The sequence below is a fragment of the Abramis brama genome, assembly GCF_963993115.1.
Source record: "Abramis brama genome assembly, chromosome: 9".
Lineage (NCBI taxonomy): Eukaryota > Metazoa > Chordata > Actinopteri > Cypriniformes > Leuciscidae > Abramis > Abramis brama.
The window spans coordinates 40,236,208-40,262,139 of NC_139971.1; the positions used below are offsets into that span (position 1 = coordinate 40,236,208).

The window sequence follows — 25,932 nt, forward strand, 5'->3', positions numbered from 1 at the left end:
TTAGTTTTTGTACCTCTGTATTTCTAAAACCTTGTGTACGGCCATGCTAATAGTACTTGATACATGTGATGGTGTTTGTATCTCAGGACCCTCTCAAAATCTGCTCTCTCTCGTCTGGCTTCAATGGACACCAAGTGATTCTTATGAGTCATTTGCACCATTGACGAGCAGCCTTTGGCTCCTCTTCCAGCTTTTTCAAAGTCTGCTCTTTCTCGTCTGTCTTCAATGGACACCAAGTGATTCTTATGAGTCATTTGTTCCAAACGAGCAGCCTTTGGCTCCTCTTCCAGCTTTTTCAAAGTCTGCTTTCTCGTCTGGCTTCAATGGACACCAAGTGATTCTTATGAGTCATTTGTTCCAAACGAGCAGCCTTTGGCTCCTCTTCCAGCTTTTTCAAAGTCTGCTCTTTCTCTTTTCTTCTCCATTCCCTCGCAGCCGCTTCCTGGTTCCTCCGTGCCCTGATCTCATCCTCACAGTTCAGAGAAAAACTAATTTATTTGAAATCCAGAATCCAGCATGCAAAATGTATTACGCTATCATGGGTATACATCTCATACAAAGGAATTTAGTTATTTTTTATAAAGACATACTGTAACATTTTACCTGCTCGGCTTTATGCTCCCTGTCCCGTTCTTGAAGAGCTCTGTCGTGCCACTTCCTCTTTTTTGATTCGTACCTGCTCAGCTTCATACTCTGCCTCTCGTTCCTAGAGTTAAACACATCTGGGATTGTGTTACGAACCCATCAAATTAATTATGGATCGACATAACATATAAAAGACCACAGAGATTCGATGACAGTGTAAATAAATAATTTTAATTAGGTGATACGCCTTAGCGTACGCAGAGCATGGTGGCAAAAATAAACATAACAAAAACAAAAGAAAACCCTGACCCACACTATTCTTCAAAGCGGATGAAACTTGCCTGCCTCCCGTTCAAAACAAAAGACAGAGTTTGTGTGAGTCTTCCGGGTCCTCTTTCTCCTGCTCTCCACTAATCTGTACTAAATAATATGCAAAAACCCATCACCAGTTACCACCAGCTGTAAATAAATACAATAAACTAAAAATAACAAACAATAATCCCATATCGGGATCGTGCTTGTGAAACCAACATTGAAACAAGCTCTAAACAAGTTCAAAGGAAGCAGCAGGCCGAGTACGCGTCGGAGCTTGTGCTCCGTCTGCTACCAGGAGCGGATGGGAAGTGAGAGAGAGCTTCCGGTCTCCAGACTGGGCGTCTTTAAAGCAGTTGCCCCGCCCACAATCACAGCCGGCGGGACCTCACGTGATCTGTATAGGAAATTAAAAACAGATAGAAATAACCGCACTCAGCAGCAGGTAACCGTGGCCATTTAGCAACGTAACAGATTGATGTGGCTATTCAATGTGGCTTGGTGGGCAAGCCAACTGCAGCTGCTGATGTTGCCAGGCCCTTGAAGTTTTTTGTTTAGCTTGTCTCAACATATTAATCTACCGTTATATGATCCTTCCTTTGATCACAGTAAAGTAGGTCAGACTTAAAAAGATGTTTTTTCCCTTGTGGTCCACTTCTAATATTGGTCAAAATCAATGGACAGACAAATGACAGACTGGAAATAATTAATTTCCAATGAAGAATATTACGGTCCAGTTGCATGGAGGTCTGACTTAGATGCATAAATGTTCTGATTCAATTTGAACTTTTGCAACTAGACCATAATATGGTCCATATATATTATGTGACCACACGGCCAGATCTTGATGAAAACAATGAGCACAAGAATAACCAGCATTTTTGCATTGAAATATTAATATTTAAACACTTTTTCTGTAAAATGGGTGGTTATAATTATGTATGTATATATGTATGTATTTGAGGAGCGGAGAAGAGTGTCTTCGTCTAGCATGTGTTGTCGAGTCATAGCCAATCCTGTACAAGCCCAATTGCCTGTGCAAACCACTTCACAGTTTGTTACTTGAGATTTTGGCCAAATGACAGAAAAACTGACCAATCGAGTCTCTTCGGAAAATTTGGACTAAACCACTCAGTTCCTTTTACGAACTCTTTATGAGAAAGTGGTCAAAGTGTTAGTTGCGAAGACTGTCAATGGAGGGACAGAAAGCTTTCAGATTTCAGCAAAAAGATCTTCATTTTTGTTTTGAAGATGAACAAATGTTTTACAGATTTGGAACGACATGAGGGTGAGTAAATGAGGACAGAATTTTCATTTTTGGGTGAGCTATCCATTTAAAGTAGTCTGTAGTACTTAATACAAAAAGGGATCAGGGAAAATTTTATCTCACATTATAAGGCCTAATCACACTGCGCAGACAGACAGCAACAAGACAGTTCGTCTGGTGTTTGCATGGGCTTATAGGGCTTTTTATGCTGAATCATGTTTGTCGGCTTGTGGAATGTCTGAGAAGCGACATACTGTAATCTGGTGTTTGTCCACGTTGGTCGCTGTCTGTCGATGCAGTGTGAATTGGCCTATATGAATGCTTAATTGATCTTATTTATTGTATTTGATTAACAAGGTAAGAACTGCAAGAACAGTCTGCCCCTGATTTTAAAGTTTAAGATTACAGTGGTGGATGTCAAGAGAGGCGATTAAACCCATTAAAAAGACTTTTCTTACAAACTTCTTGGTTGTATACTCTACAGCACGCAAATCTGCTAATCTCTCTTCTTCCTTTTTCTGCTTTTTAGCAAGCAGGTTCTCCTCATTTATCCTCTGAATATCCTGAAGCAATTTCCTCTGCTCCTTCTTCCTTTCAATGACCTGAGATAACATTACACAAAGAGTGAGTTCGAAAACTACCGGTACTTTTGATTCAAATTGATCTGGAGATAAAATTTTCTGGATATTGCATGTACTTTGAGCTCCTCCATCTGCATCTTTTCCATGTTTTCCAGCAACTGCTGACCCTCCTGGTCCTTCATCTCATCCTGAAGCATTTTCTCCTCCAGACGCATCTGGATCTGGTCGAGGACGCACAGCTTCCCCCTTTAATAACACCCACCCATTAACCAGGGAGCAATACACTGTATGTAGAGTATATGGAATACAGAGTGTAAACATCCTTACTGAATCATCTGCTCTTTGCGTAGTTGTTTTTTTTTTTCTGAGTTTCTACGGCTCGGCAACGCTCCGCCTCCATGATGGCATCCAGCCTTTTCTCCTCCTCCAGCCACTTTGCGCGGTTCTGTTTCTTCTCCTTAATCTGCGCATCCCGGACAACATGGCACTGCGCTTTCCGAATCAACTGCAGGAGTACAAAGACAACATTTGCATGTAGGAAATAACCAGTGCGTCATGGTTTGGCTTGTTAGTGTGGTCCTATCTACCTCATTGAGCTTCTTGACTTCATCTTCTTGTTCCATTCCCATGGCGTTGGCTCGTTCCAACAGGTAATCTCGAGCTCACTGAGTTTCTGGTTCTTCTGCCGAGAGAGGCGCGCCTGACGCATCTGTGCTTTTCTCTCCTCTGCAGAATCCTGACATGACAACAACCAGACAGTGTTAATTTTGGCAGCCATTTTTGATTTAGTCTTAGTTTTCATCTTGAGACGAAAATACTTATTGGTCTTAGTCACATTTTAGACATTTTGTCTTTCATAGTTTTAGTCTAGTTTTAGTTGACGAAAAGTCATTGCGTTTTTTGTCAACTTTTAGTCAAACTGCAGTTACCAACATTCATTTAGGTAGCTATTTATATGTAGTCTTTAGACAAAAAATGTCCTACATTTTTTATCTCTAGGCCAATTCAATTAAGCTTATGAGAAATGTAAATTTATGTAACAGGCTGTATTGACATTGCACTCTTTAGCAGTAGCACTTGTGCAATTCTACATACCCCTTTTCCTTAGTTCAATGGTTTTTAGAGTGCCCTACCCCCTGGTACCCCCTCTTCCACTTAGACTGCATTCACATTTTTTCCACTAAGGGACAAAAAAAAAAAGTTATATATATATATTTTTAAATTAAATAAATATAATATAAATAATATAAATAATAATATAAATAAATATGCAATGATGGTAAAAACTTAGTAATACCGGTACTTTTAAAATATTAAATTAAAGCCAGTAGTAAGTTACTGTCTTTATGAGTGAGTCATGGAGTCATTCATTCATTCAGTAAGGAAGCAAGCTGCTATTTTTATGAACGGGGTCATTAAATCTCACAAAACATTCTAAGCCACAGAATCGTTCACGAATCACCGCTGTGTGCTGCAGTTCTGCTGTGGCTTTCGTTGCAAAATAGAGCAATACGCCTATGACAATACTGTTTTAAATGTAGTAAATCATTTAATGTTACCCTTCTGTTTGTTGCACTGTTGTATAAAATCAATGTCTCATTTGAAATCGTGTGGATATTCAGGAAACATTGCATTCTTGCTCGTATAATATGATCGACATTAAAAACACTAGATATCAGCCTATATTTTGATCGCAGATTTAGCAGCACAGATAGCGCAAACGGCTCGTGGCAGAACACAGACCGACTGAAAGACACTTTAATTTAAGTAGATAAAATTCTCAAATGAAGATCGCTAAACTCCAGCTTACTTGTGTTGTTTTCAGATCATCCGCGCTTCTTCAGCAGTGTAGAGAGCGAGCGCGCGCATGGTTGCCAGATACTATTGAAAAGGCCGGGTAGGAAACGTGTTCTTTTAACAGAAAAGCTCTGTCTGGGGATTTAATTATTAAAATCTGGCAACCGTAAGCATGAACGCTCGTAAAAAACAGTCAATGTGTTGTCGTCTCCTTTATTTGACACAAACAAGTGGTTTTGGTTAAGTTTAAAAAAAATGTTTAAACACATTTCAGTCTCGTCTTTTTTCGTCAACGATATTGCATGTGTTGATAGTCACATTATGTCACTTCAAAATTCTAACTTGAAATGGCCTGAAAACATGATGACACTGGTTTAGTGAGCAATCTGCTCAGTGAAATTAAAGGTATTTAGATCTACTCCCTTCGCATGAAAGGTTGCAGCGATGAGCTTGTAGCCGATGACACACATGAATGCAGTGATCTTATCAATGCAACTCGATTTCTGCACTCTCACGAATGCTTTCATCAAAACTAACAGTGCAAAAACAATGTGAATAAGAGATTCATTGTTCAGTGAAGACAGTGTCATTGATAATAATGGACTCAGTTACTGATAAACTTGCGCTTTGATTGGTAGGGCTGGGTATCATTCAAAAAATTTCGATACCAATACCGATACCTTGATTTCGATACCGGTTCCTGAACGATACTTTTTTCGATACCAATTTTATGAAATCCAAAGATTACATAACACATTACCTCAGAAAAACTTTGGTTTTATTTTTTCAGTTTGACTCATGCTCCTTAGCCAGTGCACAAAGGAAATTTTTTTTTTATAAAGAGCTCATGCTCACCAAAGCTAAATTTGTTTGATCAAAAATACAGTAAAACATGTAACATTGTGAAATAGTATTACAATTTAAAATCTTATTTGAATATATTTCAAAATGTAATTTATTCCTGTGATGTCAAAGCTGAATTTTCAAAATCATTACTTCAGTGTCACATAATCCTACAGAAATATGAAAACAGTTTGCTGCTTAATATTTTGGAAACTATGATACATTTTTTCATGATTCTTTGACGAATACAATTTTCAAAAGAACAGCATTTATTTGAAACAGAAATATTTTGTAACATTACACGTGTTTTAAGGTCATTTTTGATCACTTTAATGCATCCTTACTGGAAAAAAAAAATCTGACTAACCAATACATTTTTGAACGGCAGTGTACATTTAGTAGGTCATTATTGCAATATAAACACTGTCAGAGTGATCAACAAGGTATCTCTTCATTTACCAGTCAAAGACGGAGCAACTTTCTGCTCTTATGTTTACTCCGTGCACTGTCAAGGTCTTCATCATATCTGTCGTGGTACCGGTCTTTGCAGCAATTATTTTACCGCAAATACTGCATCACGCGCTGTTGGCATCGAGCCTGGAGAAATGTAGCCACACTTTCGATCGACTTTTCCACATCTTTAGGGTATTGTGTGTGTGTGTGTGCGTGTGTTCGCGTCTCATATGAGTATGTGCGCGAGTTTGTGTGTGTGCTCGCGGCTCATATATGCGTGGACGGTTTGTGCGCGCGCGTCTCGTGTGTGTAGAGTTTGCGTGTATGTGCGTGAGCGAATTTAAGTGTGTCGTTGTGCATTTCATATGCATTTGTTTGAGCACTGACGTTGACGAGTTAACCCCTTAGGTATCGAAATCTGGTACCGAACAACGAGTCATTTTTCGATACTCGATAGTATCGAGGCAATTCGGTCGTTACCCAAAAAGTATTGAACTCGGTACCCAGCCCTATTGATTGGCAGCTCCAGCGATTATAAAGGGAGCGTTCTTTGATCGCTGTCAGTATATAATTTAATCACAGTTTAAATAACAGATTGCTACTAAGAGAAACGATGTGAAGTTGACTGTTTAGTCACTGGATTGATTTACTGATGCATAAACGGCAATAAACAATGAACGTCTGACTGTACATGAATCATTACGTATCAGAAATCACTGATCACAGATTAAGCATTAAAATGAACACGGTTACTTGCATGTTGTTGCATTACTGTCGGGTTCATATCTTGCAGTTAAAGTCTGTTTGCAAAGCCTGTGCCGAAATTGCGACTGATTTGCCAAAGAATTCACAGTGAAATTTTCCAAACAAACAAATAATGCACATTCCTAGCATGGAAGGTAATGTTACATTTAGTCCAGTGATTCTGTATCTCTCTTTTCTTCTAATCTCACTAAAATGCCAGTGGGCGGGGCCAAAGATGCGATGATGTAGAAGACGGTCTTTCGTCGCACTATTGCGTCATATGACAAAATCCAAAACTAGTTGTCTTCAGAGCTTGGTTTCAATAAAAGTTGTTTTTGGACTAACAAGGAGGTTTTGAGTTCTGAAACTTACAGGATGTTTTTATAGTGCAATGACCTTGTATATGTCAAAAGATTAAGGATAATTTAATTTCTCAATTCATGACCCCTTTAAAAACTGTGAAAACAATATATGCAGTTCAGGGATACACAGATTTACTGGTTTTATTCACGTCAAATCAGGTTACACCAACATTTTGAACAAGTAATGTAAATATCTCAATAAGGATAACTACATGTCTCCACAGTGTAAAAACCTTTTGCTTCTACTTGCCTGAGGTCTCTGATGAGGTCTTTAGTGATGATGCGTATCATCTCTGGCTTTTTGGTTGCAGGAGCAGTGCGTGACAGTGTCCTTGACCTCACGCTTCTGCCTTCAGCATCATCTTTCATATCAGCAGCAGAATGCTGAGAATGATTCAATAGACTGTTGGATCTTCCTTTACCTTTCATTTAATGTCTAAGACTATAAAGTAAGCTTTTTTCTACCTGTTTGGGGGTCCCAAAAAGGGTCTCGTCCACATGAGAGGTGAGGGCCGTGTGCGATAGCGGCCCGACAGTTTCCCAGATGATGGCCCAGAGCATTGAGGCTGAAAAGCATGTCAAATTACCAACTAGTGAGTCGCTATGTGATTTAAGAATCAGGAGTCTTTAATACAACAACAAATCAGTCAGTTTCTGGTTCTTTTTTTATTCATTATAAAGTACCGACTCATAACATTCATTCCTTCTAGAATTGGACTACACTTCCTGCTGAATATACACGGGTGGTTAAAAGTTTGGAATAATTGTATTTTATTAATTTTCATGTTTTTGAAAGTATCTTCTGCTCACCAAGGCTGCATGTATTTTATCAAGTATACAGTAAAAATGGTAAAATATTATTAAAATGTAATACAAGTGTTTCCAATGTGAATATATTTTAAAATAATATAGTAATTTATTCCTGTGATCAAAGCTGAAATTTCAGCATCATTACTCCAGTCTTCAGTGTCACATAAGTCCTTCAGAAATCATTCTAATATGCTGATTTAGTGCTCAATTTATCAGTTATAATTGGTGCTCATTTATTAATAATGGTTTATATTGCTGTCAATGTAAAAAAATAAAATAATAATACTGATATTTTTGTGGAAAATGTGATTCTTTTTTTCTGGGTTCTTTATTATAAAGTTAAAAAGAACAGCATTTAAATATAAATATTGAATCAATTTAAACTGGTTCTATCTCGTTTCCAAAAATAAATAAATAGCCTAAAAGTTAAGCAGCGAAACAGTTTTCAACGTTGATAATAATAATTTAAAAAAAAAGTTTTTTGAGCAGCAAATCAGCATATTAGAATGATTTCTGGAGGATGTATTGTATTTTTCATCAAATAAATGCATCCTTGGTGAGCATAAGACACTTAACGTTAAACATTTAAAAATCTTACTCATTACAAAGCCAGAAAACATAACATTTTGGGATTTTAATGGCCATAATATAGTGTATATGGTGTGTAAAAGTAACGTTACTTACCATTTCTATCGAGTGGACGTGAAAAAGCTTATAGGGTTTTTTTGGGGGGGGGGGGGTTTAGTTAAGCTAAAGTTAAGCCTAAGTGAGCCTTCTGGTAGTTTGTTATCGTCTTTCCAATTTCCATAGAGACGCAGTTACTGCGGTTACGTATAGAGCGTATTTAGGCCACGCCCACACCGGGTGGGAAAACAATCCAACCGCCTCTATTGACTTTGCATTGCGAGAAACTGCCTCCATGACATTTATGACTTATAATAAAAGACAAAAATATGTCTAAAAGCTGCTATGTGACAAGGTGTACAGCAAACAAGCTAAATAACCCAAGAACACATTTTTGCAACAAGACAGTTCGTCTGGTGTTTCTGGATCAGTGCGTTATCCCTGTTGGCATCTATTGGCATGGGCTTATAGGGCTTTTTGCCGATATAACAAGCTGAATCATGCTTGTCGGCTTGTGGAATGTCTGAGAAGTGACGTACTGTAATCTGGTGTTTGTCCACGTTGGTCGCTGTCTGTCGGGGCACAATATATTATATTATATATTGCGCTGTGCTGTCGGGCACAGCGCAACTGTCTGCACTGTCTGTCAGTGTGAATTGGCCTATATGAATGCTTAATTGACCCTTCGCTAAGCCACGCCCGAAAACCGCCACAGGCCAATCGTGGCTTAGCAACCGTAACTAGGCGCGGGAGGTCTGGCAAGCTTTCGAGTGAGGGAAACATGCCGAAGCGTCGTGCGTATGGATTGTGCAAATCTGATACCCGCTATCCTAAAAGTCTGGGCGGGGCGGTGGATTTTGTTCCCTTCCCGAAACCTAAAACCCAAGGGGAGAAATGCCAGGCGTCATCTTCATTTATATAGCGCTTTTAACAATGTAGATTGTTCCAAAGCAGCTTTACATTGATAATAGGAAATTAAAAGTAAAGTGTTTTGGCTTTATAGCAGCTCTAGAATAAAGTTATTGTCCAGCTCGTGGATCAAGCAGTGTGATTAAAGGCAAGACGGAGGCTCACTGACATAACGTTACTTAAAAATATATTTCAACATTTTGTTAATCGACGGCCAAACCGTTACCCCAATCCGATCGCGACTCTCCCGTTAGTTCTAGTAAAAGTAAAAGGTAGTTAGTAAAAGGAGGGAACATCACGGGGCTTGCCAAGGAATCTCCAAGGAAAAGGTTGGTATGCAAACTTAATCAGTTCATAACAGTAAGTTAGTCCGATGTGTGAGCAGTAACGTTAGCCTGGCGCGCTAAAAATATAAGCGGGAGAATGGTATCATTGCAAAGTGGTCAGGCTAATGTCTTGTGTTTATTCCACAATACATATGGATAAGCTGTTTGTTTTATAAATACCGTAAATCCTCTAATAGTGGCCTGTATTCCATTAGTGGCCGGGTCTCTAACATTGGCCGGTCTCGCTGTTGGCGGAGGTAAATAAAGGCCGGTCTCTAATAGTGGCCGGGGCTATTATTAGAACCAACGTTTTTCTGGGCAGGCCACAACATTATGCTTGTGATAGTAACATGCAAATACCACAGGGGGGCAATGTTTGCTAATGAATCCAAGCCATAGCTATGGTAGCCTGGTCATGTCAATCACTTCGCTCTTGACTCGCACGTGAGAATTCAGTCACCGGTAGGCTAATGTTGTTTACCATGGCAGCTGCGGAGCCAAAGAGGATTTTTGGCGAAAATCTATTTTTTAACCCCCTGGGATCGACAATCGCACTGGCGCGATAGGCTCGCTTTTTTTCTTAAGTGCAAACGAGTTTCAAAATACTGTTGACTTTGATCTCTTAATTACGGAGAGCGCGCGTTATTCAAACGCAAATAATCTGAGGCGATCCACGCAAACCTGAACACCCACAATCAGCTGGATAACACACATCTATCTAAGTAATAATAATCCTGGAAAATTTACCTCAGAAGTGCTTGGAAGTATTATTTCGAGGAGCAACGGATCCAGCTGAGAAATAGGTCAGTTCTATTTGCTTTGTTCTAATCGCAATAGTGTCTGTAAGTTACATGCAAAAAGACACGCGTTTCTAGTGTGTGAATGAATGAATGAAATCAATGAATGCACAGATGCGTGCTGTTGTGGAGCTAACGTTACTACTGCTGGAACAAATACTGTTTCAAAATGAATCATTGCTTTTCACAAAAAATATTATTTATATTATATTTATTTGTTGTTAATGTTCTTTATGCATATAATGTTATATGGTAACTAACTGTACGTTTTCAATAAATTAACCTAGTATTTTATAGGTTAAAATAGACACAAAATCTCGTTTTTATTCATTCTACTGGTAGTCCGTTTTGTTCAAATACAAATAAAGGCCTGTCTCTAATTATGGCCTCCTTCCAATAAAGGCCTGGGCCGCGATGCGCTTGAGTAAAATAAAGGCCCGGGCCTATATTTGAGGATTTACGGTATTAGAATATTTTCAAATTTCACTTACCCTGCTGGGCATGCACAAAGCTGTTCCTCAAATTTGTGTGTTTCCCATTTGAATGGTCAGCATATGAGGCGGTTGCTGCTTGCGCTGGGACCTAACGTTATGCTTTAACTTAAATTTTGATGAAATTATTCTCTAATCGTTTGCATATTATGTCGTGGATATAGCCCTCGAATGCATACTGCAGTATTGCACTCTCATATTTTCACCTGTTTGCCAAAAATGACTAATTATCTCCTTAGGAATGTCTGAAACCCGTGCATACATACTGTAATAGACGTGCCAGGCGCAAAAGCTTGACAGGCGTAGCAACAGTAACTAAGGAGGGCGGGGCTTAGCGAAGGGTCAATTAATCTTATTTATTGTATTTGATTCGCTCCATGCACAATATGGCGGCCGTTGACGTTCGAGCTTGAGTGTGTGGGCCAGTACTTCCGGTGAAAACTTCCGGTGATCTGACAGCGAGAGCGAGAGACAACAGCGACCAAGTTCCATTACCACAGAGATATTTTTTTAGGATTCAAGAGAGGCGACTTGCCTTTCAGAGGATGACAGCCTCAGCACTTCATGGTTGTGTGCCGTTATGTACCATTTCGTCACGTTACAACAGAGAAGTTAGCTTTCATGCATTCCCCGTTGATGCTGCGGTACGGGCCGAGTGGATACAGAAGATCCGGAGGCATGACTTCAACCCGACCAAATTTTTAAATGCATATAATTTTCAGTGTATTTCACCTGTGCGTTTCTATGCTTTCTATTACTGCATTTATTTTGTGCAAGTGAGTAAAGATCTGTTTCATAAATCATTATCTGTCTGGTGTTCATAAGCAGCACATACAGTATTGTACTACGTGTAAAATATACACAAACCTGCCTATATTAAATTGTTTGTGGTACTTACATTAAACTAGAGTGCGCACTGCGCCGCATGCACACAGTGCTTCATGTGGGGATTGTTTACATCAGAGTGCGCACGTGTTTCGCGCAGCATATACGCAGTGTTTGTTTAAGCGGTTGATGGAAAATAAGCTAATACGCTTTCTATATAAATTCTGATCTATTATTTTTCACGGTATTTTGAAGTGCCCGCGATAACAATATCGTGCATATTCATTACCGCGATTTATCGCATTACCGAATACCGGCACATGTCTACTTTAGTGTTAATTGCGGAACTTCTGAACGCTACAACATTTTGGTGAGTATTCTGGTGAGCAATTATGATTGTCTGTTCCTTTGTTTAGTTGACGTTTATTTTATTTTGGTGGATATCTCAGGAGGGGGCACGTAGGAGATGCCTCGAGCTGAGTAAGCCACTGAAGATTGCGTAGGTATTTAGGAAATGGTTTTGTGTATAGTTAGAGAAGTTGGACAACATTTTTGCCTATCAGAATACCTTTTAGTTTAGTTGTATAGCTTGTGATACATTGTGGCATATCGCCTATTTAGTGAGCGCTGGTACTCTGATTGTACTAGCGTATTGGTTAAATTTGTGGGTGGACATTAAAATTCATGTTCGTTTGTAGCCTATATTGTGCTTTTCGTTTGACCACTTCAGATATTCGCTACTTTGTAGCTTTGTCGCAGTTAAACTGCTTTGAGTGTTTATTTGTACTTGATTTTGAGCGCGCTTTAAGCGTCATAACGCTTTAAAATTAAACGTTAACAACCGCTTTAAAATTATGCGTTAAAATGGCAACAGAGGAAGCATTCGTTAAAGAACCCTCTATCGAGATATTTTTGAAATTTTCGAAAGAGCAGTTACTGAATTTGGCTGCAACTTACGAGGTTGAGCTCACTTCTGCTGAAAAGCGCACCAAAGATACAATCAAGACCGTCTTACAAGCTGCTTTGGTTAGTAAGGGCATTCTGCCTGCAGAGAAACAATCTCGCGTGTCTACAGAAGCATTACAGCTGCAGATTCGGTTGAGAGAGTTAAGTATCAGAGAGAAGGAAATGGAGTTCGACCGTGAGCGCATGCAAGCACAGGCCCGTGAGCATGAACTTGAAAACCGGCTGGCGTTGAGAAAGTTAGAAATCGAGGCTCAGAGGGAAGGTGTCGCTCCTTCTGACCCTAATTCATTTGATGTCACTCGTCACATCCGACTTGTGCCCCCTTTTGTGGAGAAAGATGTGGAAAAATGTTTTCCCCACTTTGAGCGTGTCGCGACCAATTTAAATTGGCCGAGAACTGCATGGGCATTCCTCCTGCAATGCGTTTTAGTGGGAAGGGTGCAGGAGGTTTACTCATCACTAACAGTGGAGCAGAGCGGTGACTATGATGTTGTGAAAGCGTCAGTTCTGAGGTGCTATCAGCTGATCCCTGAAGCATACCGACAGAAGTTCAGGAACTTAAAAGCTGCGCGTCAAACTTTTGTCGAATTTGGTCGAGATAAAGCAGCCCTGTTTGATCGCTGGTGCTCATCACAGCGTGTTGATAGTCAGGAGAAATTGCGTGAACTAATTCTTTTAGAAGAATTTAAGAACTGTCTGCCAACCGCTGTGGCAACCTATTTAGCTGTGCAGAAGGCCGAGTCTATTTCTGAAGCTGCTTTACTTGCTGACAAATATGTTTTAACGCATAACATCGCCAGAGAACGTTTTCGCTTAAGAGTTAATCCCTCTATGACCACTGATGTGGTCATAGAGGGATGCCTTTGCCTTTGGCTTGTTCAGTTGGGGATATTTTGGGGATATTTAATTTTATTCTATCAATCAATAAATTCCACTAGAAACAAACTTTGTTGTATTATTTTATTTTAATACTGTGAAGCTGCTTTGATACAATCTGTATTGTGAAAAGCGCTATACAAATATACTTGATTTGATTTGATGTAGACACGAAAAAGAACGCAGTAAAACAAGGCAGACACTGTTTTTATTGTAAAAAGCCCGGGCATGTTGTGGCAGACTGTTTAATATAAAATAAAAAAACAGTCCACGAAACCAATGGGTCTCGTTAGTTCTTCGAAGAAAATATACTGTGTATTGTTTTGCATGCGGCCAGAGCTGCAATCCTCTTTCCGCTACATTCTCGACCCACCGGTGCTTGCAAAACTTTAGCATGCTCGTGCCACTTTCCTGGCATTTCAATTAAATTTATGTCAGTACGACTTCGCCTCAGGCAACATCGCAACAAGTGAGTGAATCGGAAGTGAACTGAACGTTATGCCGCCCGAATATAAGGACGTTAAGACAACGCAAAATATTTTTTTTATTAAACAGCTTTTGTATTAATCACATATTATGCTGTGTTAAAAAAAAAAATCCATGACTTTTCCAAAACTTTCTGGGTCTTTTTATTTTTTCAAAACCTTTCCAGGCCTGGAATTTGCATTTTTCAAATTCCATAACTTTTCCAGGTTTTTTCAAAACGTACGAACCCTGATAATTCCTACAATAATTATACTATAATAATGAATGAATTAAGTGATGGATTCTACATTTGAAATATAGCATTTAAATGTTTTTGTTTAAAAAGGCTGTTTAGTAAATATCGGCGCTGTATTCTTCCTCTTTATATATATATCCCAGATAGCACACGTACGTCGGGCCGACGTTGGCCCAACATCGAGCGTCGGCCTTCCTCCCTATAACATCGCAAAGGCGTCGGCCTGGTGTAGACCGATCTCTTTTCAGTCAGTGCTCTATTTCCCAGCTCCGTTACGTCGGCTTTAGGTCGGCCCACTATACGGGAGGCCGATGTCGCGTTGTGCGCGTGAACTTTCAAGTCCCTTTCAAACACTGGAGCGGCCGCGGCGCAGAGTTGCCATGGAAACGCCGCGGGACCACTGCGACTGGTAAGCAGGAAATCTCCCTCTCTCTCGCTGTTGTTTTCACTGCTTTCAGGTGATATTAATCTCTAATATCACACGGATAATACACACAACTGTTCTTGACACTTCTCTTATTTGTAATTGATACGCTTATGTTGAATAATTACTTTTATAGACATGGTTTTGTGTCTTCGGAAAAAGTCCGTTAGCATCTCAACCGTTTTCAGAAGAGGTAAGTTAGCAGCTACGTTAAGTTAAGCTAAGTTAATGTTAACTCGGTTGAGCTTTTGTTTATGAAAGTTTGGGCTTTTAATCGCCTATTATATGTATATGAGAGGTTTTTGTAAAGGTTTTACCTGGAAGTGAGCTAATTTATTTTACACGTATAGGCCTAATCGGTGACGTCACTTACATGGAGTGAGGAAATTGGTTGAAACTAGCTCAATGGTAAACAAATATTGATTAAAAAAAATGTTCTGTGATTTCAGCAGCAACAAAATAACCCATAACAGAGGGAATTAAAGCTCCACGACTTCAACATTTCTGAAGAAAGCTGCTGCCGGAGAAGTAGGAAATACAGGTAGGAAATCCAAAACTAAAGAATTAATTATTGATTTTAGGAAACAGAGCCCCCCCTTTTCCCCTCACTATCATTGATGGCCAACCTATTGAGATACAAGAATACAAGTACCTTGGCACAATAATTGATAGTAAGCTATGTTTTGAATCACACACTGATGCTGTTTGTGCCAAAGCCCAGCAGCAAATGCATTTTTACCGTAGACAGGAATTTTAACATTGACCCCACTTTGATGAGAATGTTTTATTCTTGTTTTATTGAGTCTGTTTTAACCTTCTGTTTTATCTGCTGGTTTGGTTCCTTGTCTACAAAAAAACAAAAAATCGATTAGAGAGTATTGTTAGGACGTGTAGCAAGATTGCAGGCAATCTTTCCCCCTCTCTCACACATTTACTCCAACAGAGTGGCAAAGAGGGCAGCTGACCCTAGTCATCCTTTGTCCTGCCAGTTCAAGCTACTTCCCTCAGGCCATAGGTACTCCATGCCCAGATGCAGGTCAAATAGATTCAGAAACTCATCTCAGAAAAGCATTTCACTTCTGCTGTAGCTTATATATAATATAGCTTAATATAATATAATATAATATATAATAATATAGCTTAGCTATAGCTTCTTACTTGTAATAAACCTGGCATTATATAATAATATTGTTGGCTCTGTGACAAATGGTTTGTTGTGTTTCTAGATCCTTCAATGTTGATGCCCTGGCCTCCACCGTAGCAGAGTTGGGCGGATCATCATCTCGGATCATCATCTCTAAGGCGCTATGAACCATATGATTAGTAAGTAAAACTTCAAACATACACTAATGTCAAACATACACTAATTGTTAGGGAAGTCCTGATCAGGTTTTTTTGCCCCCGAGTCCGAGTCATTTGATTTTGAGTATCTACCGATACCGAGTCCCGATCCGATACTTCTATAATACATAAAAAAAGAATAAAGAAGAGCAAAAAACAGATCCAGGATGTTCCTTATTTTTTATTTAATTCACCTTATTTTAACATTCAACAACTCTTCTCTTCTTTAACATTCAACAGCACTTCTGTGAGGTAGCTTGAACAATCAAGTAATAAATAACATAAATTCTTCACTTTTGGACTTTAGTGCAACAGTAAATATTAAAAAAGTCTAATATATAAACAAATAGCACCTCAACTTAAAATACCCGGCAGGCATGTAAACAAATAAAAAATAAAAGTGCCACAGTGTTTGCAAAGCCAGTAATGTGCTTGTTTCACACTGCACGCGTTAGCAGAGCGTGCAGCGCATATTTTTTTCGGCGCCCATGTTAACAGATGGTAGAGCATTCACACCGCACGCAGAGGCAGTGCGGCAGCGCGTAGCAGGAGCAGAGCAGAAGCAGCAGTGCCGCGATCGTTTCGGCGCAGACAGAGTCTATTTTTGCTGCGCCGCTTACACTGAATTAAAGTGATATGCATTGATCATGGCCAAAATACACCGCAGTTTTATCCAAAAAGTGCATTGATGATATCTATTGTGTTTTAAACAGTCGATCAAATGACCAACAGCAATTTAAAAAGAAAACAAATGTCCAAAAACAAACTTGTTGCCAGAACAATAAAAACAAAGATGAACCAAAAGTTATATGAAATTATTAATAAAATAAGCTTCTTGACAAGTCTTTTTTCTTAAATGTATTTGAAAACGAAAAAAAGCAATGCCAACTTATCCATTATAGAGTACTCTGTCTGTAGCCTACACAACCCCGTGACAAACGCTGCCAGTGTGAAAGCAAAACGCGTGTGTCCTGCTCCTGCTCACCATACGCACTGCTCCTGCGCTGCTTACGCTCTGCTAACGCGTGCAGTGTGAAACCGGCGTAACTCTGTGCCACCGCATAACTATAGATGTGTTAAAAAATAATGAGAATATATATACATATATATCCGAGTCCTGATCGGGAGGTAACGTCCGATTCCGATCGAGTCTGAAAACACGTGATCGGGCCCGATTTCCGATCACGTGATCGGATCGGGACATCCCTACTAATTGTGTTGGTAAAAAAATTATGTTTTGAAAGAAGTCTCTTATGTTCACCAAGACAGCATTCAAAACAATAATATTGTGAAATAATATAACAAATTTTAAATAACTGTTTTCTATGTGAATATATTGTAAAATGTAATTAATTCCTGTGATCAAAACTGAATTTTCAGCATCACAGCTTCATATGATCCTTCAGAAATCATTCTAATATGATGATTTGACGCTCAAGAAACATTTATGATTATTACCGGCTTTCATTTTCTCAAAGGCGTAGCAGGATACCCAGGGCTTGGTTTACACCTATCACAATTTCTAGCCACTGGGGGACCATAGGCAGGCTAGGGGAACTCATATTAATGTTAAAAAACCTCATAAAGTGGTTTTCTACCAGTTTTCTATGTGAGGAAAACGCTTAACTGTACATAGTAGTCTATTTTTAATTATTATGGTTTTACAGAATTATCATTTATTTATTTTAATATCACTGTCTATGCGTTAAGTCACGTTCTGCGAGTGCAAATCTCTAAATTCAACTTTGGACTTGTATTTTACAGGGGACAAGTTCTCAAATTCACATCTTTATGCTCTCGAGTTTTGCTACTTTTTTACTTTCATAAATAACCTTCCTGATAATGTTCGGGGCTCAGACACACTCTCCCAATTTAAATCTAGACTAAAGACACAACTCTTTAGCCAAGCATTCAATTAACACATCTCATAATCTTGTTTTACAGTTAATATGTGATGAAATAGTAAAAAGTGCACATGATCATCTTTTGCCTGAAATAATATGAACTGCAGCTATGCTAATCTTTCTCCTGTTGCTTCCCTGTTTCTATCTCAGGATGCTCAGCAAGTTCACTAGAGATTACAGCGAGATCCAGTGTGGATCCAGCCTCACTTGTGAAGACTTCAGATGATGCAAACACTCACGAAGACTTCAGATGATGGCAACTATAGATGGACACAAAACTGCCAGATATTAAGATGGGGTAAGCGATATTTCAAAAACGCTGTTGGACATAGTTGATATTTGGAATGAACCCAAACAAACACACCCCTCTCTTCAATGCTCCACCTCCAAAACTCACCAGATTGCCCAGCATCCGCATTACATTATTGGTGTAAATAACTAATTTGTTATTGCATGACCTGCTCAATAAAAGCGCAACACTAAGAACGTTTCAGGAAACACGTTATTAATAATGATAATGGCTGGATTTCCCGAAACCCTCATAACGCTACGTCATTCCTAAGTTATACCTTAAGCTGTACCTTATCGTTAATACGTGTTTCCCGAAACGTTCTTAGTTAATTGTACCTTCTGTAAGTCATACGTTCGGATATTTCCCCACCAGGTAGTCAAAGTGTGACAACACCGGTAATACCATAATAGAAGTGACGCGCATGCGATGCAGCGTGCTCGTTTTTCCACAGCGAGATGAAAACATCTCAACTTTTCAGAATGCCACAAGCGCACCGCAGGTCATGTGACAAAAACTAACCGATCAGCTTTGGCCTTTCCGTAACAACATGGAAAACTCGGCTGAACAGCTGATCATAGCTGTACAGGGCGAGTTTTTATTTCCCATCTCCATAAATATATCTAGTAGTATATTTAGTAGTAGTAGTAAGCTAATGCAAGGGCTAGAAATCAATTAATCCTTTGCTGATACTTCCTCGTCATCATGGAGAGCGCAGTTCATGGTTGCATAGCAACGACAGACGCCACGGGAGGGCAAGTGCTTGTAGAAAGGAGAGAGCACTTTCCACACATTTTTAGACGCGATATGTGAACGGCCCCTAATTCAGGATAAACTGAGAATCTATTTGGTTTAAAATCGTTTTTGTTTTGTTTAAAATGGAGATCACGATAACATACATCAGAATAACATGTTCCAGTCTATTAAAAAAAAAATATACTCAATTGAATCATTAATTTAAACACTTTTAAAACCAATTAATTCAGTGTCTCATTCATAAACACCTGGGCTGGGTTTCCCGATAACGTTGTCTCTTAGCGTGCTACGAAGACTCTTAAAGGGATAGTTCACTTTGAAATTAAATTTTGGTATGTTTTAGCTTACCTGAAGGGCATCCAAGATGTAGGTGTCTTTGTTTCCGCAGTAGTTTTAATTTGATATTTTTAGGTCCAACCGTTCTTGTCTGTCAGTCATTTCATGCAGGTTTATGGATCCTTTCTCAAAGAGCATGCACAAAGTCCAAATTAAAACAATTCCCCATCGTCCAAATGAAACAATTCCCCATCGTAAGTACACTTTGATGGCCTAAGACACGAAACGAGCGGTTTGTGTGAGAAAACGAACAGTATTTATATTGTTGTTACCTCTTGAACAAAGCCGCGTCCAACTGATCTGACGGCGCGGGCGGGTATAGATATATACACTGATGTCGCCTTGGCTATGGTTTCGTTCCAATGAACTGCAATAGCGAAGGCGACATCTAGTGTATAGATACCGCTCGTTTCGTGTCTTGGGCCATCAAAGTGTACTTACGATGGGGAATTGTTTCATTTGGACGATGGGGAATTGTTTTAATTTGGACTTTGTGCATGCTCTTTGAGAAAGGATCCATAAACCTGCATGAAATGACTGACAGACAAGAACGGTTGGACCTAAAAATATCAAAATTAAAACTACTGCGGAAAAAAAGACACCTACATCTTGGATGCCCTTCAGGTAAGCTAAAACATACCAAAATTTAATTTCAAAGTGAACTATCCCTTTAAGGTATAACTTAACTAAAGGTATAACATTTATAGGCGTGTTCCCCGAACCATACCTTAGAAAGCTGCTAAAGATATTCCTTCTTACGTGTGACGTTACCCAGTGCTGCCCGTGGCCATGCTGCTGAATCTGCTGATATCGATGGCTCGAGAATCAATTATTCACTCGTGCAGGGGCTGCTTCACTGCGCTATGTGAGAAAGAGGTGTTCTTTATAAAAGAAATTAAGAAATGTACGCGGGTTGGGTGAGAAAAAACACTGACATTATGGATTCGGATGGCAATAAAATCACAGACTTACCCCTGTAAATGTTTAAAATACCATACGAACCCATGAGAAACAGTTAGCATCTACTTACAACTTAACTGAAAGTATGCTTTCACTGGCCTTTGAAAGCACTCCGCGGACGGCGCCGTCTTTTAGAACAACTATTCGCTGTATCGCTGCCATAGTTTGAGCAAACTACCCACCACAATCATTCCCTTTAAATAAACTATTAAACCTATTAAACTATTAAACGGTTTGCCAGCTGATGTACCTTTGATTGTTGTTAGATTTTTAATTATATTATCCAGTGTAATGACAATTCTTAGCTTTAGTCCTAACTGCTTTTTCTCAATATTTTTCACTCTGTTACAGGTTGCCAGGAAGAATCCTTCTCTACATTGTTGCTGAGGAACCCTTTTGATCCCTTTTCTCCTGGAGTTCTTTCTGGTGTCATTAAAATGTCTTAACTTGAATTGTGTCTGTTCATTATACTAGAGACAGTTATTGATATTTTTCAATGTCAGTAGAGCCTACTTTTTTCATATTGGATAGTCAAGTAACTCCAGGGCTGTATATATGTACATAGACATTGAGGGGGACAAGTCCTACACTGCAAAAAAATGCTTTTCTTACTTAGTATTATTGTGTTGTTTCCAGTCCAAATATCTAAAAATTCTTAAATCAAGAAGCATTTACTAGAGAAGTAAAATGACATAAGAAATTCTATTTTGTTTTCAGATAAACAAAGTAATTTAAGTAATTTTTGCTTAAAACAATCTAAATTATTTGCCAGTGGGGTATGAAAAATAATCTTTATTCTATTGGAAAACAAGATTATTTTTCTTACCCCACTGGCAGATAATTTAGCTTTAGAAACAACACAAAAATACTAAGTAAGAAAAACATTTTTTGCAGTGTATAATTATACGTCAATAATAACAATAGTATGTCAATAGTTAGAAATGGCCAAACTGGAAATTCAATATTGGAAATTCTTGCTCTGCTCTGTTTTTAGGATGGCAAAAAGGTTTAAAAGTTACATTTTAGGCTGGTCTACCTTACAGCGACCATCCAAATAGATAGCCAATCAAATCATAGAAGGCGGTGTTTACTGTTCACAGAAGCAGAGCATGTATTCCAGCAGTTTAACGTTGAAAGAGTGCGAGGTAAGATCGAAGTGTAAAACTACTCCACTTTTTTTCTTGAATATGGCCATTAAGAGGGATGAAAGTTGCATGTGTTCAGTATCAAAGCTATTTTATCAATTTAAGTCTCGGGGCAATGTTGACTACAGTTTATGTGCTGCTGAGTGAGTGTTGCAGCGCGATCTCCGCTCTGTATGTGTGTATGTGTGTGTGTGTGTGTGTGTGTGTGTGTGTGCGTGTGCGTGCATGCGTGTGTTCGTAAGTGCGTGCGTCAATGAAAGCAGCATGGTGTCTAATGTAAGGAGTAGCCCGAAAGGTCCGACCTATATAAATAAAGGTCCTATAAAACCCATGCAGAGCTGCCAAAAGATTTACAGCTTTGCATCGTTCAAACATCGGCCGGAGATCATTTGCGATCAAAGGCCGACGTCGAGGCGACATATTGCCGATGAGCAAACGATCTCTGAGCGACATCGTGCCGATGGAACTTTGTGCATCGGGCCAACGTCGGCCCGACGTACGTGTGCTATCTGGGATATATATATATATATAAAAAAAAAAGTTCTACCAGAAATGTTTTGCACTGGTTAGGGGATACTTGGCTTAAAAAAGCAATTCAAAGTGGGTAAGTTACAATGTTGAAAAACGTTTAAGAAACACTGCTGTAGAGAAGACCCGGGAATAGGCTAGTTGCACGTGGCCGCCATTTTGGATTTGGGATCAGCGAGTGTGTCGCATTACGCCCGGTGCATTTAATTGCCATTCGCTTGTGTGATAGTAATATGGATCTTAGTAGTATTTTAAGTGATAATAGATTCTATAAACAACTATAAAATATACATTTCGGCTTTCTCCGGCTCCCTGCACCGGGCGTAACCCGAAACCGTAAGTGTCTAACCACACACTCGCTGATCCGAAGTCCAAAATGGCGGCCACGTGCAAATAGTCTATTCTAACGTACGCAACATAGCCGCCATCTTCTAACATTAAACTGAGTTGTGTGCACAAACGGAATCGAACATCATCCAACATCTTCAACTTATAAATATACAATATCCATACACTAAACACTTGAATAATTGATTATCTACATAGCTGCAACACTATTTGAGCATCAACTTAACTTTAACTCAACTTTTCAGTGGAGTACGTTGGCTGTATGAGAAACTCGAGCTAGCTAACGATAGCTGTAGCCAACTCTAAGCTAGCTGGCAAACGTTAGCTAAGGTCAGCTAACGTTATGCTTTTTTCTTTACAATCTTTACAACTAGCAAACGAACGTTAGTGGTAACTCACAAATAAGTCCCGATATAATGTTAGGTCGATCTAACTGTAGCTAACGTGCAGCCAAATTTAATCAGCGGGCCGCAAGTGTCACTTAAATGTAACTTTACGTTAGCTAACGACAGTATTACTCACCTCTTAATTTCTGCGCTTCAACTTCTGTCATAGTTAAACCACCTTCTATCAATGTTTGGATCAGCTCATCTGAGGATAAAGTTGGCAGGGCCATCGTTGAGCTGTCATGCGTCCTGCAGGCTCCAGCGGCTGCCGTGCCGAGTGAAAGAAAGAGGCGTGACCACCGACCTAGAACGCGAATAACGGCGCGAAAAAACAGCCAGTCATATTACACAGACCAACAGGACAATTTTCGCCATTTTATTCATCACTAAATTCACTTATGAGAACGTTTTAGGCGAGAAAAGTACTGTTTAGATTTCGAATATAGGCAGTCTTGTGAAAATTGATGACGAATTGACAATTTGCTTCAAAGTTTTCGGAGTTGAGAAGCTCCATGTGAGGCGACAGCCAGCAGGCGCCTGCCCCGGCCGCTAGCTCGTCGCTCGGCCAGTCCTGCTCATAGACCCCGCTGTGAGCTGGAGGTCTTTCAGACCGGTCTCGTAAATAAGAGGCTTTTATTTCGCCGTTGACGATTCGTTTGTTTACATGCTGTTCATGTAAACACTCAAATTCCATTCATGCCATTGATGTACATCCAAGTTCACTCGACTAACGTTACATACTCATGACGTCACATACATACTAACTATCAGTGAAACAGCACGAAATAAACTCATAACACAGAATTAATGAATAAAGGAAAACATAAAACATGCAGAATAACACTATACTCGGTACTTTATATCCGCATTTTATCTCTGCATAACTCGCGGCGCGCGCGCTAATCACACCACGTTTGCTAACAATGTGCGCAGCACAGATCGTTAACACTATAAACAGTTTACAGACTCAACGGTCTCATATACATAGGAAACAATACAGTTAACAGTCCTTCTTATGAAGCTCTATCTAAAACAATGATGGTGTGCATTTTATACATTCGTTACCTGTAAAGGATGATAATTAACAAGTTTAAGCGATGCGACCATCAGCGTTGCTTTATCTTGAATGAAACGTATCGCGAGAACTCCTTCTCTAAATGCACGCAAGCCGCGCCCACGCCCGCACAACCAAGCACACACATCCATCTTAACTATAATAATATATATTGAATTAATTCGAACCAATAGTGCTTATTATAGAAGCCAAAATATATGCAACAATTATTTAAATGAAAACAATAATGATAATAATTATAAAAATCGAGTATAAATCTGTAAATAATCCCTTAGCAGAAACAAATGAAAATACTTACGAAAACTGATAGTGATAATGATTATGCACTTATCACAGAGGATTATTCAGCATACCACATTTACAAATTATGACAAAGGCTCTATCAGTCTTAGAAAAGGCACACATAAGTAGCTGCTACCCCAGAGGATTGTGTACCCCGTAACTTGAAAAGTACTTCTTAGTACCCCACAGGAAGTGTACCCTTTGACTTGAATAAGGTACTTTTTTGTACCCTACAGGATGTGTACCCAAAAGGTACTTCTAAGTACCCCATGGGAACACGAAAGGACCTTTAATGGTACATTTGTGAATGTTGTACCTTAACTATTACTTTATATGACAATGTACCTTTTCAAAGGGTACATATGTACCTTTCACCATGCATATTTCATTGTGTACCCCTTTTCTTTGGAAAGGTACTTTTTGGTACTCAGCTGGATACATATTTAACCCTACTAATGTGACCCACCGTTTTATCCTTAACGATATTATTTATTTTTATTACGAAATACCAAAATTGTCATCTCTTGAATATGTTGTTAATTTAATTTAATTTAATATCCAAACATTTTCATCCACAAGCAAAAGTGGCTTACTGCTTTGTTTTCCTCTTTTTCTTGTTGAATTTAACTCTTGTTTCATCCCTCAGGCCTAGGCCTATAAATAACACAAAAAAAATGCTTTTAAATTTTTTTTATTATAATGAATTATTTAAGAAAATATATATTAAGATATTCATATTCAACCTTGTAGGTTCTTTTTTTCCTGTGTAAAAAATCTCATATGTATGCAATCCCATAATATATATCTATATATATATCTATATATATATATATAAACGTCTTTACGCCTTTTCGAGTACAAAATCAACAGTTTTCTCCAAAGGAAAACCATTCTAGGTAGGGCTGATGTTATGAGGTATATATATATATATTATATACCTCATAACATCAGCCCTGAATGGTTTTCCTTTGGAGAAAACTGTTGATTTTGTACTCGAAAAATTTAAGTATCATTAATATTAAAAATTAATATTACCTCAGATTGAATTGCATTACTATCCCACCCCAAAACATACAATAATAACAACGATAAATGCTGACCAATACTTATATTACTTTTTACTGAAAATGATATAATTCAATAAAACAAACAAAATGTAATGCATGTCATATGACATAGCTATGCATAATTGAATACACTATAGATGTGTATATAATGAACATATCTACATTTTCTTTCAAACAAATAAAGCATTAATTAAATAATTATATTTTATTTACTGACAACAATGAGAAATATTAATAAATTAGTAAAAGAATGAATGAAAGTCACCATCACACAATAAACAAATGCATATACAAGTCAACACATGAAACAAAGCTTTATTCAAACTACAATCATGTATGTAGGCTACAGAAGCTGAACCCCACATCCTTCTGCCATCTCAACACAGCGGTTCCCATTCTGCGGCTTTATTCTGATGAATCAGCTGACCGCCCGAGGTGAGCCGTGCCTGAGGTTGTTGCGTGTTGTGTTTCACAATCTGAGGCAATAAAGGCAGGTGGAGTGATGGAGGGTCTCGTAAGGGCAGGTGGAGTGATGGAGGGTCTCGTAAGGGCAGATGGAGGGACTCGTAAGGGCAGGTGGAGTGATGGAGGGACTCGTAAGGGCAGGTGGAGTGATGGAGGGACTCGTAAGGGCAGGTGGAGTGATGTCCGACTGCCCGTAACATAGTGGAGGCTCGTACGAGATTAATAGTTTGATTAAATCGGACTTTAGTGTTAATTGCGGAACTTCTGAACGCTACAACATTTTGGTGAGTATTCTGGTGAGCAATTATGATTGTCTGTTCCTTTGTTTAGTTGACGT

At 38.9% G+C, this 25,932-nt stretch overlaps 1 long non-coding RNA gene and 1 pseudogene across 4 annotated transcripts; one reads left to right on the forward strand and one right to left on the reverse strand.

Moving 5' to 3' along the window:
* Nucleotides 1-243: 243 nt before the first annotated feature.
* Nucleotides 244-7,505, reverse strand: LOC311090045 (cilia- and flagella-associated protein 45-like; annotated as a pseudogene). Its single transcript has 8 exons — nucleotides 7,410-7,505; nucleotides 7,191-7,328; nucleotides 3,333-3,481; nucleotides 3,073-3,250; nucleotides 2,862-2,991; nucleotides 2,623-2,766; nucleotides 604-706; nucleotides 244-469 (listed from the first exon to the last, which is right to left on the reverse strand). The product of its transcript is annotated as a cilia- and flagella-associated protein 45-like (transcript).
* Nucleotides 7,506-14,450: 6,945 nt separating this feature from the next.
* LOC311089246 lies at nucleotides 14,451-20,751 on the forward strand. 3 transcript variants are annotated; one of them, XR_014607652.1, is made up of 6 exons: nucleotides 14,451-14,747; nucleotides 14,850-14,906; nucleotides 15,163-15,254; nucleotides 15,940-16,036; nucleotides 18,109-18,256; nucleotides 20,651-20,751. It is a non-coding gene; the product is annotated as an uncharacterized lncRNA (long non-coding RNA). The 3 variants fall into 3 exon arrangements; XR_014607653.1 differs by having other exon boundaries at nucleotides 14,451-14,698; XR_014607654.1 differs by lacking the exon at nucleotides 14,850-14,906 and having other exon boundaries at nucleotides 14,459-14,698.
* Nucleotides 20,752-25,932: the final 5,181 nt, after the last annotated feature.